We start from the raw sequence: 12486 nt of genomic DNA on the forward strand, positions 1-12486 counted from the left end.
ACCATGAGCTGACAACCTGGCAGTTTACAAATCTAAAACGTTAATATTATAGAAAACCAATTGGGCTGAGTCTTAAAACTTACAGAAATAAAAAGTAACAAAATATAATTTAGGGGTATTATAAAGTTATATTTCAGAAATATTGTCAAAGCCTTCAGGTTTTATATTTGGCTATCATATGTAATGCTTCATACGCCTGGCATACTCCCCATATGATAACGTACAAGAAAACATGTGCAGCTGTTGCCAGTGTACGCCACACGTTTAAGTACGATGTACGCCACCAGGGCATCTTTGCGCTGCTCAACAGGATGGATATACAAAAACAAATCAGAACTGGTGAGTTTTTAGTGCTCACTGGAAGGAAGATGAGTAGACAGGCAAAGTAAATCATGGGGCAGAGAGCTCCAAAGGGATGAGGCAGCCACAGGGAATGCTTGGTTCCCAATCTGGTGGTGCTTATACCTAGGGACTGACAGCAGGTAGGATTCCAAGGAGCAGAGCTCTGGGCCAGGCATATATGGGGTAAATGTTTGCTGAAGGTATTGCGCCCCCTAACCATATAAAGCACGGTGAACAAGGCAGGTAGTTTTGAATTGGATATGCTGGGCAATGGGCTCCCAGTGAAGCCTTAAATGCCCAAATAATGCCATCAAATGCCTGGAATAGTCCTCATATGACAATGCATAAGAAAACATGTACGGCCGCTGCTGGCGTATGCCACATGTAGCTTTAAATGTTCTAACAATGGGCCTCATTACGACCCTGGCGGAAAGGGGTTTACGCCGGCGTAACCCATGGCGTACCTCTCCGCCCGACTACGAGATCCCGTAGCGCCATGGTGATTTTTACGCCTGCTTTTTGCAGGCGGAAAAATCCATGGCGCTACGGGACTTGTCGTTAATTACGCCACCGTAAATTACAGTGGCGTAATTAACACCTTCCCCACTCCCATTATACCCTATGGGGCAAAAATGGGAATGGGGAAGGGTAAATGGGGATTGGGGACTTACCGCCCCGCCAAGGTCGGAATGGGGCGGTAAGTCCGCCAACCCCCATGGCGGAGTTGGCAGCTCTGCGCCATGGACCATGGTGCAAATTGCACCATGGTTCTCCGCCAGGGTCGTAATGAGGCCCAATGTGCTTTATATAATGCCCAAACAGATCTATAAATAAATAGTCACACAGGAAGTCCTAGAGTAAGTTGCGAGTCCCACAAGTGTCTGATGATTGTAGCATTTTTCCAGACACTTCCTTGACTATAACCATTGAAACTCTTTTCAAACTGCTTTATTTATTTTTTTAATCAATGTACTTTACTCCAGTAAGGCAGAGAAAGAAACAAATCTCCTCATCACAATCTTGCTATTTTTGTTTATTTACATTTCTGTACGTTTAGAATGTCACAGAGCACTTTGGTAGCAGCGCCAAAGCAAAAGTAAGCAAGCTAAGGAGGGGTCAGGGAGTAGTGATGGGAAGAGAGGAGCTTGCAAGGCACGGTCTGAAGAGAGATGTGAACTGCACAGGCAATAGGACTGCGACGCGTGCTGTACTGGCACAGGGCCGTAGCACGGAAAGAAGTGTTTAAATCCACTTACTTTGGTTGACTGAAGTATTCGTCTGGGGCTGCACGGCGACGGCGTCTCTGGATGTGAGGACTGCCAAAGAATGAAGCCGTAGCCATGGCAACCGTGAGTGAAAAAAGTCACGGGTTGTCCTGATTGGATGTGCTGCGGCTCTCCCCTGGTAGCGCGTCATCCTAGGTGCAACGAAAGGAGGGCTCCAATACCGCCCAATGGGTGAAGCCAAAAGATACAAAAAATGTATCAAAACAAGGGTTCTGCATACGTGCTGCACTGACTCGTACAAGGAGCAGTGAGTTACAAAACCCGGCTAACTCGGGAAGGGAAAGCAACTGATCCCAGTCAGCGACTCTGCAGGGTTGAATGAATCACGCAATGTGCGCGTCATTTGCCCGATGGCGATGTTTAAAGATCACAAAAATAGGTCTGATCAATTTATACATGGGAGTTATAAATTCAGTGAGCGGGAGGACTGGTGCTGCCGAATAAAAGTAACACTAACAACCCAAAAAGAAAAAGAGGCATAACCCGTATGTCATAGTACCGGGGTAAACATTTGTGACAACGTGTGTTGTGAAATTAAATTACATGAGTCCAGGTGCTGTATTGATAGAGCAAAAGACATCTAGAGAGAGCACGTTTAGCACAGATGTTAGTGATACATAGTGTGTGGTATGCGGTATACACTATCCATAGACACGAAGCACTATTTTGTGTCTCACTGTATTCGGTGGCCCGTGATACTCGGGTATGGTGTGACTTAGATAACAGAATTAAGACTTACGTTTGTTCATAGAGGGCTTGAGTGACAAAACCAAAGCATACATATGTTAATAGGGAGCGCCAGGTAGCAGAGCAATTTATGAGTATCATGTGGTAAGACTAGACATATCTTATCATAATATATCATATATTATTGCATGGAGCTACAAGACAACAGTAGCTGGAATAACCCGAACACAAAAAAGGTTGTTCTGCATGAGCATGATACCAAAGGATGCATCTAAGTGGGCACTAGTTTCAAGATATATCATATGTGCTGTCACTACATAGCAGTGAAAGGGGTGGCTGAAGAAATGGGACAAACATCCCCCCTGTGTATTTAGACCAAACCGGCCCTGGATGGTTATTCCATGTCGGTGTATCTGTCCTGCTTACTGACTGTAGAAGTGTTTCCATTCCTGTTTTCACGGTGTCAAGTTTATGGACCAATTGTTGTTCTAATCTCGTGAGTGCTTTGTCCCTGTCCCCTCCTCTCTTTTGCGGAGTAAGTTGTTGTATGATGGTCCAGGAGATGTCATCATTAGTATGTCCTAATCGGCTAAAATGTTGAACCATGGGCTTGTCCGGTATTTTGTTCTTAATGCAGGACCTGTGTTCTGAGATCCGCTGCTTGACTGGTCTGGTGGTCTTTCCTATGTATAGCAGGTGGCACAGGCATTGTATGCCATAGATGACAAACTTGCTGTTGCAACTGGTATGGGTCTGAAGAATGCAGTAGTAATTATTGTAGTCAAAGGTTTTCGTTGGAGTGGTGAAACGGCTTGCCACACAGGTTCCACACCGATAATGTCCCACAATGTTTGGAAGGGCCCATAATGTGTTGGGTGTCTTAGGGCCTCATTACGACCCTGGCGGAAAGTTACCGCCAGGGCCGTGACTTTACCGCCATGGTGCTAACTACGTTAACACCATGGCGGTAAGGGGATTTACCGCCCCATTCCGACCTTGGCGGGGCGGTAAATCCCCAATCCCCATTTACCCTTCCCCATTCCCATTTTTGCCCCATAGGGCATAATGGGAGTGGGGAAGGCGTTAATTACGCCACCGTAAATTACGGTGGCGTAATTAACACCAAGTTCCCTTACCGCCATGGATTTTTACACCCGCTAGAAGCAGGTGTAAAATCCGCCATGGCGGAGAGGGAACTCGTGATTGGCGGTAAGGGGTCGGCGCAGCTAACGATGGCGCTAACCCCTTACCGCCAGGGTCGTAATGAGGCCCTTAGTCTCTTCGATGTATGTGTGGACCAAAGTATCTCTTAAGTTTTTGTTCTTCTTAAAAGCAAAAATAGGCTTTCTTTCCAGAGTACCCCTGTTTTTGATCAGATGCCAGTGTTTATTTGTTTTTTTAGTGAGGTTGCTTAAAGGGCTGTATGTTGTTACACAGACCAGTCTGTTCATCTCGGTTTTTTCTTTAGGTGTTAAGCATGTTCCCCTGTCTGTGTTGAAGGCCCTTTTACGTGCCTGTTTGATCGATTTCTTAGGATATCCCCTTTCTTTCAAGCGGTTTTGCAGACCGTTGGCATGTAGATCGTATTTTTCTTTATCTGAACAATTTCGTCTGATCCTAAGAAACTGGACGTATGGTAGGTTGCACTTTTTCTTGAAAATAAATGGCGATGCAATGAAACATTGCCAGCACTTAGGCTATTACTTGGACTTTTCCTAATAATGAGAAAGTGGCATTAATACAAGAGTCGGAAGCAGAGTCAGTCTGCGTCAGTCCACACTCTTTTTCTAGTCCAGGGGAGCTGCAGCAATGTGTTTTTCTCCTTTCCAGTGGCTCGTGTACTGTGGCTTTAAGTTTTGAGACTTGGGAGTGTCTACATAAGAGGAAGTACCACGCAGAGCTTGTGCGGAGTCGGAAGCAGAGTCAGTGGGCCTCATTACAACCTTGGTGCTAAGTGCACCAACTTTACCACCATGGTGTAAACTCCGTTTACACCATGGTGGATGGCGGATTTACCGCCCCATTCCAAGGTGAGTGGGGCGGTAAATCCCCATTTCCCATTTTCCCTTCCCCATTCCCATTTTTGCCCCATAGGGCATAATGGGAGTGGGGAAGGCGCTAATTACGCCACCGTAAATTACGGCGGCGTAATTAGCACCATGGCAGGTTAGCGCCATGGATTTTAACGCCTGCTAAAAGCAGGCGTTAAAATCAGAATCAGGCGTTAAGGGTTAACGGTGGCGTTAACCCTTAACGCCTGAGTTGTAATGAGGCCCAGTCTGTGTCAGTCCGCGATGGGCCGTTGCGGGTCTATAGCCGAAATGACTGCAGATACGGGTCATGCAGGCCCTGTTACAAGGCACAAAACCTTACAACAGCGTCGCATGCAAAACCTGTGGACTGCTCTGAAGGCTATCACATTTCCAAAATCTTCGAAGGTAAGCGTTTCGCTGCTGGTAACTAAAATAATAGGCGCAGGCCCTCCTGCCGGTGGAGATGGCCGTGGTTTTCTGAAGCTTTGTAATCACCCGGCCGAGGAAGCAGAGGCTGGGTCGATCATTGATGTGACTGTCGAGGCAGATTTTCTTGTGTCAGTTCAGAACGCTGACACTTTTCAATATACTGGTCTGCTAACGTTAAAAGACCCACCCCCTGCACCTCATAGAACGTCACCATTAATCACTGCTGCGCAAATGGGCTCGGACATTAATACCACTGAAACTGTAGATGTATTCTTTTCACCATATGACTTCACTGATGCTGAGTTAATGGAAGCATCTCAATGTGAAGATGCAATTGAGATCCAGCAAAAACCTATAGTTTCTGTTATGCCTGTAAACCCCGAAATGTTGCCAGAGCGTTGTCTTGAGGCAGACGCTGCTGCTGACAACGCTCTCAGGACCCAGAAGATAGCAGAAGTATGCGACTTAAATTTACTTGCAGGATACAGTGATACATTGTCCAAAAAAAAAAAAAAAGGACGATCCTAAAGTAAATCATCAAATTACTTCAGTGGATCATGAGCCGACATTTTTCCATCAAATCCCGGAAGACCCCAAGGAGAAGTCGACCTCAAAGTAAGAAGAGACTTTCCGAGCTGACCTATAATTGCAGTATCCACCCTGGCAATCAGAGTGCAGTAACACGACATAAAGGAAAGTTAAACATACCTATAGCGACTGGGAACATCTTCTTAACTCCCTCAAATGAAGAGGCCCGTAAAGGAATTACAGATGAAGCCACACAATTTCAGGAAACCAACTGATCGGAACAGCTTACTGCATTTTTCTAGTTACCACCCCCAGGGTTTTACCAGGCGTTAAGGACGGGACCCACTAAGGAAAATCAGAGCCAATAACGGTGCCGCAAATTGCGGTACCGTTATTAGCTACTTCCCCCTTCCCATTGAGCTCTATGGGGCTTAAATGGGAATGGGAATGGTTTGGTGAATGGGGACTTACCAGTCCCGCCAAGGACGGACTGGACCGGTAAGTCCCCATCTCACCAAACCAGACACGGTACCGGTATGGGAGGTAGTCATGGCGCAAATAGCGCCATGACTACCTCCATACTTGGAATGAGGCCCGATGTGTGTAAATAGTACAATTGAAGATGCGAGCATTGTTGAATTTCATTAACAAAAATCAGATAAAAACATTAAATCATCAAAATGCGTGTCTCCTATGGTGCTGAATAGTGAATATAAACAAGTCATTCTGGTCAAGGGTGGGGGGATTTGCAACAAGGAGAGAGTGGCAGTGATGCATGGTAATGTGGGGCCTGTTAGAAGGGTAGCAGGAGGGGAAGCATGAGGATGTGCGAGTTGGGTGCAGTGTTTTAATTCACATGATTGTGGGTGCAATGTTTATGCACCATGATTTGTTGTTGTGGATTTGGTTGTTTAGGCAAAGGTCCTTGCTTCTATGAGGATCGATGCACTCACATGTTTCCACTTGTGTATATCGTTTTGGAGGAAGGGAGGGAGGTGTTAGGAGTGCTCATGTGTTTGCATGTTCATTACCTCATGGTATGGATGTTGGTGATTTATGCAATTTGTCACATTACATTTATAGCATGTACATAGTTTAGTGACAGCTGGAATCTGAAGTCTTGATGTGAAGTGTATTCAATTCAATGGGTTTCATTGATAACAACTTATTATGCCCAGCGACTGCGAGATAATCGGAGGAAAAGAAACCCAACCTCCACTCTGAACAGTTTGTTTCTCACAAATGACTGTGCCACACTTATTTCCAACACAGAGGGCCTCATTACGAGTTTGGAGGTAGCCATGCCGCTATTTGCCTCCAAACCCGGGTCCAGGTCCCTTGAATGAGGAATTACCGGGCCATTCCAACCTTGGAGGACCCAGTAATTCCTCAATTTACCCATCCCCATTCCCTTTGAGCCCCGAATGGGAATAGGAATGGGGATGGAGCCAACAATGGGCTCGTTAATAACGGGCCGTTGTTAGCTCCCTGGTCCCCTTGCAGGACCTGCAAAGGACGTCTGGTCTGACCAGACGTCCAGAGCGGGTCCTGTGAGGGAACCTCGTAATAGGGCGGAATGGGTTGAACAGCGCCGGCACCATTACCAGCGCCATTAAACCCATTCCGCCAGGGTCATAATGAGGCCCAGAAACTCGTTCCCATTTAATTACATATAACCAATCATGTGGAAACACCCCATATGGATAACACGTGTTTCGGCATTGCGTGCCTTTTTCAAATATGGGCATTAGTTACATCAAAGATATAAATTTCTTTCTTAAAACAAACATCAATGTACATTACAGTCATGACAGAGATGGAAAGAGGGGTTTTGGGGAGGGTGTTTAGGATTGAAAGAAAAAAAAATACAAGAACCTTTTAAGTTTTCAGCATTCATTACATAATACATCACCAGCGGTAATAAACCTTAAACCCAAAAAAAGTCCCATAAAAGGCATATGCTAAAGCCGAGCTACAGTGTTCCACTATGATAATATTATTGTGTACATATTTTTGTAACAGAAGAAGTTTTTTCCAGCCGTGTACCATGCTCCACAATATCTCAAACAGAGAATAATTCCGAACTGCTTGCTAATATCTCACTATTCCTTCCCAACACCGTTAGATATTATGTGTTACAAAAAAATCCCATACTCTTTGTTACAAAACCTAATCTCCATGACCGGTTTCATCCTGACCCCTTTGTCCTAGTCACCATATCCCATATTCCAGCACCCTAATCTCTTTCAATAAAAACGTTAGTACAGAGAGAAATTCTTACCACACATGGATAGCGTCATTGCTCAGCCCATTGGGTGCAGAACTCTGGGTTTAATCCCACCTGTAAAGTAATATACTGCCATATTTAGCACTTCTGCTGCAAAGCCATCTAGTATTTATAATCATTTGGTTAACAGGGATGCCGCCACACTTTCTCACTGCATCGTATCCCTATAAAAATTCCCTCTGAGGCTTTCCTATTAAGTGTGTTAACAGATCTGTCCCGACCCTGTCCAGGACTGCAAAGTGTCACTGTGACAATCTCCCGTTGTTTCATATCTTGCAATGAAACTACGTACTTGACAAAAATAGGAGAACACATCACGTGTTTTCAAAGAAATGCTTTTAAAACTTCCCAATATTCATATTGAGTCTTAGGGCCTCATTACCCGGTAGGCGGTGAGCCATGGCGCTATTAGCGCCATGGCTCATGCCGGTAAAATACCGGCACCGCCTTGGCGGAAAGGGGATTTACCGCCCCATTCCAAGGTTGGAGGGGCGGTAAATCCCCCTTCCGCCATTGCCCTTCCCCATTCCCATTTCTGCCCCATAGGGCTCTATGGGAATGGGGAAGGCGCTAATTACGGCACCGCAATTTTGCGGTGCCGTAATTAGCTCCGAGGTCCCTTAGCGGGTTGGATTTTAACGCCTGCAAAAAGCAGGCGTTAAATCCCCCAACCCGCAAAGGGACCTTGTAGTAAGGCGGTGGGGATTTACCGGTACCGGTATTTTACCGGTACCGGTAAATCCCTACCGCCATCCGTGTAATGAGGCCCTTAGTTCAGAATCTCTATTTAGACAGGATTCACCAAACATTAAGACGTTCTTATTCTGTATTCTGAGTGAAACATATTTGTTGTGAAGTGCTTGCTTGTGAATGAGAGACCCTGTGATGTCACGTGGAATGTTGATGTGTGAATGCTGTGTGTGAGTGTTCTACCTTAAGTCAGTTAAGCCTGGGTTATGGGACCCAGTGGTTATCCTTAGATGTAGCTTAATGTAACTATGTAATAAAGTATATGTAAGAAGCCCAAGAAGACACCTGAAGTTACATTATTACACTGGCGACGAGGATGGGATCCAGCGCAGGACCAGGGCACAAGTAAAGAAGAAGGGGCAGCCCAGCACAGAAGCAGAGGGGTTGAGAAGTAAAGAAAGCCCCAGCGCAGGCCCAGAGCACAAGTAAAGAGGAAGGGGCAGCCCAGCGCAGAAGCAGAGGGGTTGAGAAGTAAAGAAAGCCCCAGCGCAGGCCCAGGGCACAAGTACAGAAGAAGGCGCAGCCCAGCGCAGAAGCAGAGGGGTTGAGAAGTAAAGAAAGCCCCACCGCAGGCCCAAGGCACAAGTACAGAAGAAGGCGCAGAAGCAGAGGGGCGTAGAAGTAAAGAAAGCCCCAGCGCAGGCCCAGGGCACAAGTAAAGAGGAAGGGGCAGCCCAGCGCAGAAGCAGAGGGGTTGAGAAGTAAAGAAAGCCCCAGCGCAGGCCCAGGGCACAAGTACAGAAGAAGGCGCAGCCCAGCGCAGAAGCAGAGGGGTTGAGAAGTAAAGAAAGCCCCACTGCAGGCCCAAGGCACAAGTACAGAAGAAGGCGCAGAAGCAGAGGGGTTAAGTCTTGAAGTGAAGCCCCAAATAGTAAAGCAGGCCCCAAGGAGAAGTGTTGAAGCTTGAAGTAGAAGCTGCAGCAAAGTGACTGGGGAAGTAAAGTGAAGCCCCAATAGCGAAGCAGGCCCCAAATGTGTTAAGTGTGAAGCAGAGGCAGGGTGCAGTATTATGAAGATAAGCACCTGCGCTGTGATGTTTTGAAGCAGAATCAGGCTCCAAAGGGCAGTGTCCAGGGGGTTGTAAAGAGGAGAAAGCCCCAGTGTGGGCCCCAGGGTGCAGCGTGATGAAGTTAAGCACCTGCGCTGTGATATTTTGAAGCACAAGCAGGCTCCAAAGGGCAGAAGTAGAAGCAAAGCAAAGGGAGAACTATAGTGAGGAAGAAGGTCCCCAATAGGAATATTTGGGAAAGCAGATGCAGCGTGGTACCCAAAGGTGTGAAGAAGTCAGTGCAATGTTGAGCCCAGTGAAGGTCCCATAGTGAAGGGAGGAAGAAATAAGTGGGAAGGACCTTTGGGCAATGAGAAATGATTATTTTGTTTTGGCAGAAGCGCTATAGAGCGAAGTGAAACCACATGACTTTGGGGGATTTGGTGCAGTGTAACTTCCCCAAACTTTCTCAGGCCAGACTAGAAGACGTGATGGGCATGAAGAAGGAGCGCCATTATATAAAGTGTCATCATATGCATGTGTCCTTTAAAGTTATGCACTTTACGGATGATGTGTATTTCAGTAGAGTCGCGTTATTAAGGCTACGTTAATGCAAGAAGATACTGTATTCTTATGAGGATGGAAATGATAGTGATAACATGCATATGTGGTCTACAAGTATTAGAGTTTAAAGGTTACTGATTGAAGCCCAGACTTTTGAGGGTTTGCAGCTATAAATGGACTTTTATGTACTTTATAGAATACAGTCACTTAAGTGAGAAAGTTGCAGGTGCATGATACATGCCTGGAGTTGCAAGAAAGAGAGCCTGAGTGGGCTAGAAGTAACCTTTCGAGGCATTTCAGGGTTATTTTGTCTAGTGCAACATGGATTTATAGAAGTTTAGAGGTATGCGCATAAAGCAAAAGTAGGCTGCATGAAGCCGGCATGGACTTTTAGAGATTCATAGATTTGCAGATTTTACTGTAATAAGATATTGAAATTCAAAATGTCCTATTTTAGAAGTGGGTCGCCATTGTTGAAGGTTGGTATGAAGTGCAAATATACCAGAAGTGTGATATGCAAATATATCAGAAGTGTGATAGTGCAAATATACCAGAAGTGTGATAGTGCAAATATATCAGAAGTTTGATAGTTGAAGTAAAGTGTAGGGATAACGTTCACAATAGAGAAAGGTAGCGCCTTCCCTTTTTAGTGAAGTGTGAAATGAAGAGTAGGGATAGCGTCCCCAATGGAGGAGGGTAGTGCCTCCAATCAGCAGTGAAGTATTGTGATAGAGTTCCCAATATAGGAAGGTAAGGCCTTCTATGAGAAGTGAAGTGTAGGCATAATGTCCCTTTCAACATGAAGTGAAGTGATGAGTAGGGATAGCGTCCCCCAGCAGAGTAAGGGATAGCGTCCCTCATCAGCGTAGGGGTAGTGCCCCGGACCGGTATAGGGATAGTGTCCCTGAGTAGAGTGGGGATAGAGTCCCTCATCAGAGTAGGGGTAGCGTCCCACACCAGTATAGGGATAGCGTCCCTGAGCAGAGTAGGGATAGTGTCCCACACCAGTATAGGGATAGCGTCCCTGAGCAGAGTAGGGATAGTGTCCCGCAGCAATATGGGGATTGCGTCCCCGAGATATTTTCTTTAGAGTTGCATCTCTCTATAAAAAGATGCATGGTGTGGATGTCCTGTATGAGTGCCCTGTATTGTGTTGTGTTTCCCAGGCCAGTGGTGGTTGTAAAAAGGAAAGGGATGTGTTGTGATGTGTTTGTTGGTGTGGTGTGGGAAAGGAAGGTGTGTTGTGAAGTGCTTGTTGGTGAATGTCGTGTGGTTGTGCGTCATTGGAAAGGAAGGAGATGTGTTGTGAAGTGCTTGCTTGTGAATGAGAGACCTTGTGATGTCATGTGGAATGTTGATGTGTGAATGCTGTATGAGTGTTCTACCTGATGTCAGTTAAGCCTGGGTGATGGGACCCAGTGGTTATCCTTATATGCAGCTTAATGTAACTATGTAATATAGTATATGTAAGAAACCCAAGAAGACCCTTGAAGTTACATTATTACAATGTTATTCAATGAAGAACAAACACGTTTAATTGCAAAATGATATACTATTGGGACAAATTTAGCTAGTTATGCCTTACGTTAAGGCTGGTTGAGTTACCATGTTAATGGTACTTCCTGCCAAACGGCTTTCTTTTTAATGACACCCTGAGGATATCTAACATCTGTTGTGTTAGATATTATCGAATCACATGAAGATTAATCTATTTGGATATTGAACAATGAAGGTTGAATTAATCCCATCTCTAGAGTTAGTAGCTTAACAATTGTTTTTAATTTTTTTGCTTCCAACATTATTTATATATTTCTTCCCCGGACAAGTCTAGCACACCTAGATACTTGTCTACTTCCCCATATTTATCAAACACGTCTAATTTCAATATGGGTGACATCTAATTCACCTGAGCTCCAAACAAAAGCAATGGCGCTGGAAGCACCACCATCCTATGGACCACAAGGCCCTAAAATGTGGGGCTTCTGAAAGGCATAGGGGGAGTGAAGATAAAGCTGAAACCAGGAGCAATTTTACCCAGAGTCAAACAGTATCCACTCTCAAAAGAAGCAGATGAGGACATTTACGGAACTATAGCATCACTAGTGGAGCGAAGCATTCCAGTGCCATCAGAGCCACCATGCTTGAAACGCTTATGTTTAGGCGCGTTATATATGCCATATCATGAAACAGCGGTGTACTCAGTTAAAAATGTTTTGACTACAGTAAATACATGAGACCTTTACTGGGCGATCTGGAGTCAGCGCAGAAGGGACAGAAGGTAATAAACTGGATGACAGAAATGACTGAAGCATTTGAAGAGCTGAAAGAAGCCATTTGCAAGGTTCCAGTGTTAGGGATCCCAGACTACAAAGAGGAATTCTTCCTGTTCTCACATACTGATGGAGTGGTGATGAAACCAGTACTGACAGAGAAGACAAGCTTGGGACGTAAGCCAATAGCATTCTATAGTGGGAAACTTGGCTCAGTAATGAGAGGACATACCAGTACAAACAGGCTTTGGCTGCTGCCGCATTCGCAGTACAGAAATCAGCAGGGATCACCATGGGGTGGGTGCACCACCACTCTGTACGT

The 12486-nt window shown here is 45.4% G+C and overlaps 1 protein-coding gene across 1 annotated transcript in view; it reads right to left on the reverse strand.

Moving 5' to 3' along the window:
• LOC138528727 (zinc finger protein 271-like) overlaps window positions 1-12486 on the reverse strand; it is a 93148-nt gene that overhangs the window by 14494 nt on the left and 66168 nt on the right. The gene's annotated exons all lie outside the window — the stretch shown is intronic.

This window comes from Ambystoma mexicanum, chromosome 7q (genome assembly GCF_040938575.1).
Source record: "Ambystoma mexicanum isolate Mex_15411 chromosome 7q, UKY_AmexF1_1, whole genome shotgun sequence".
Lineage (NCBI taxonomy): Eukaryota > Metazoa > Chordata > Amphibia > Caudata > Ambystomatidae > Ambystoma > Ambystoma mexicanum.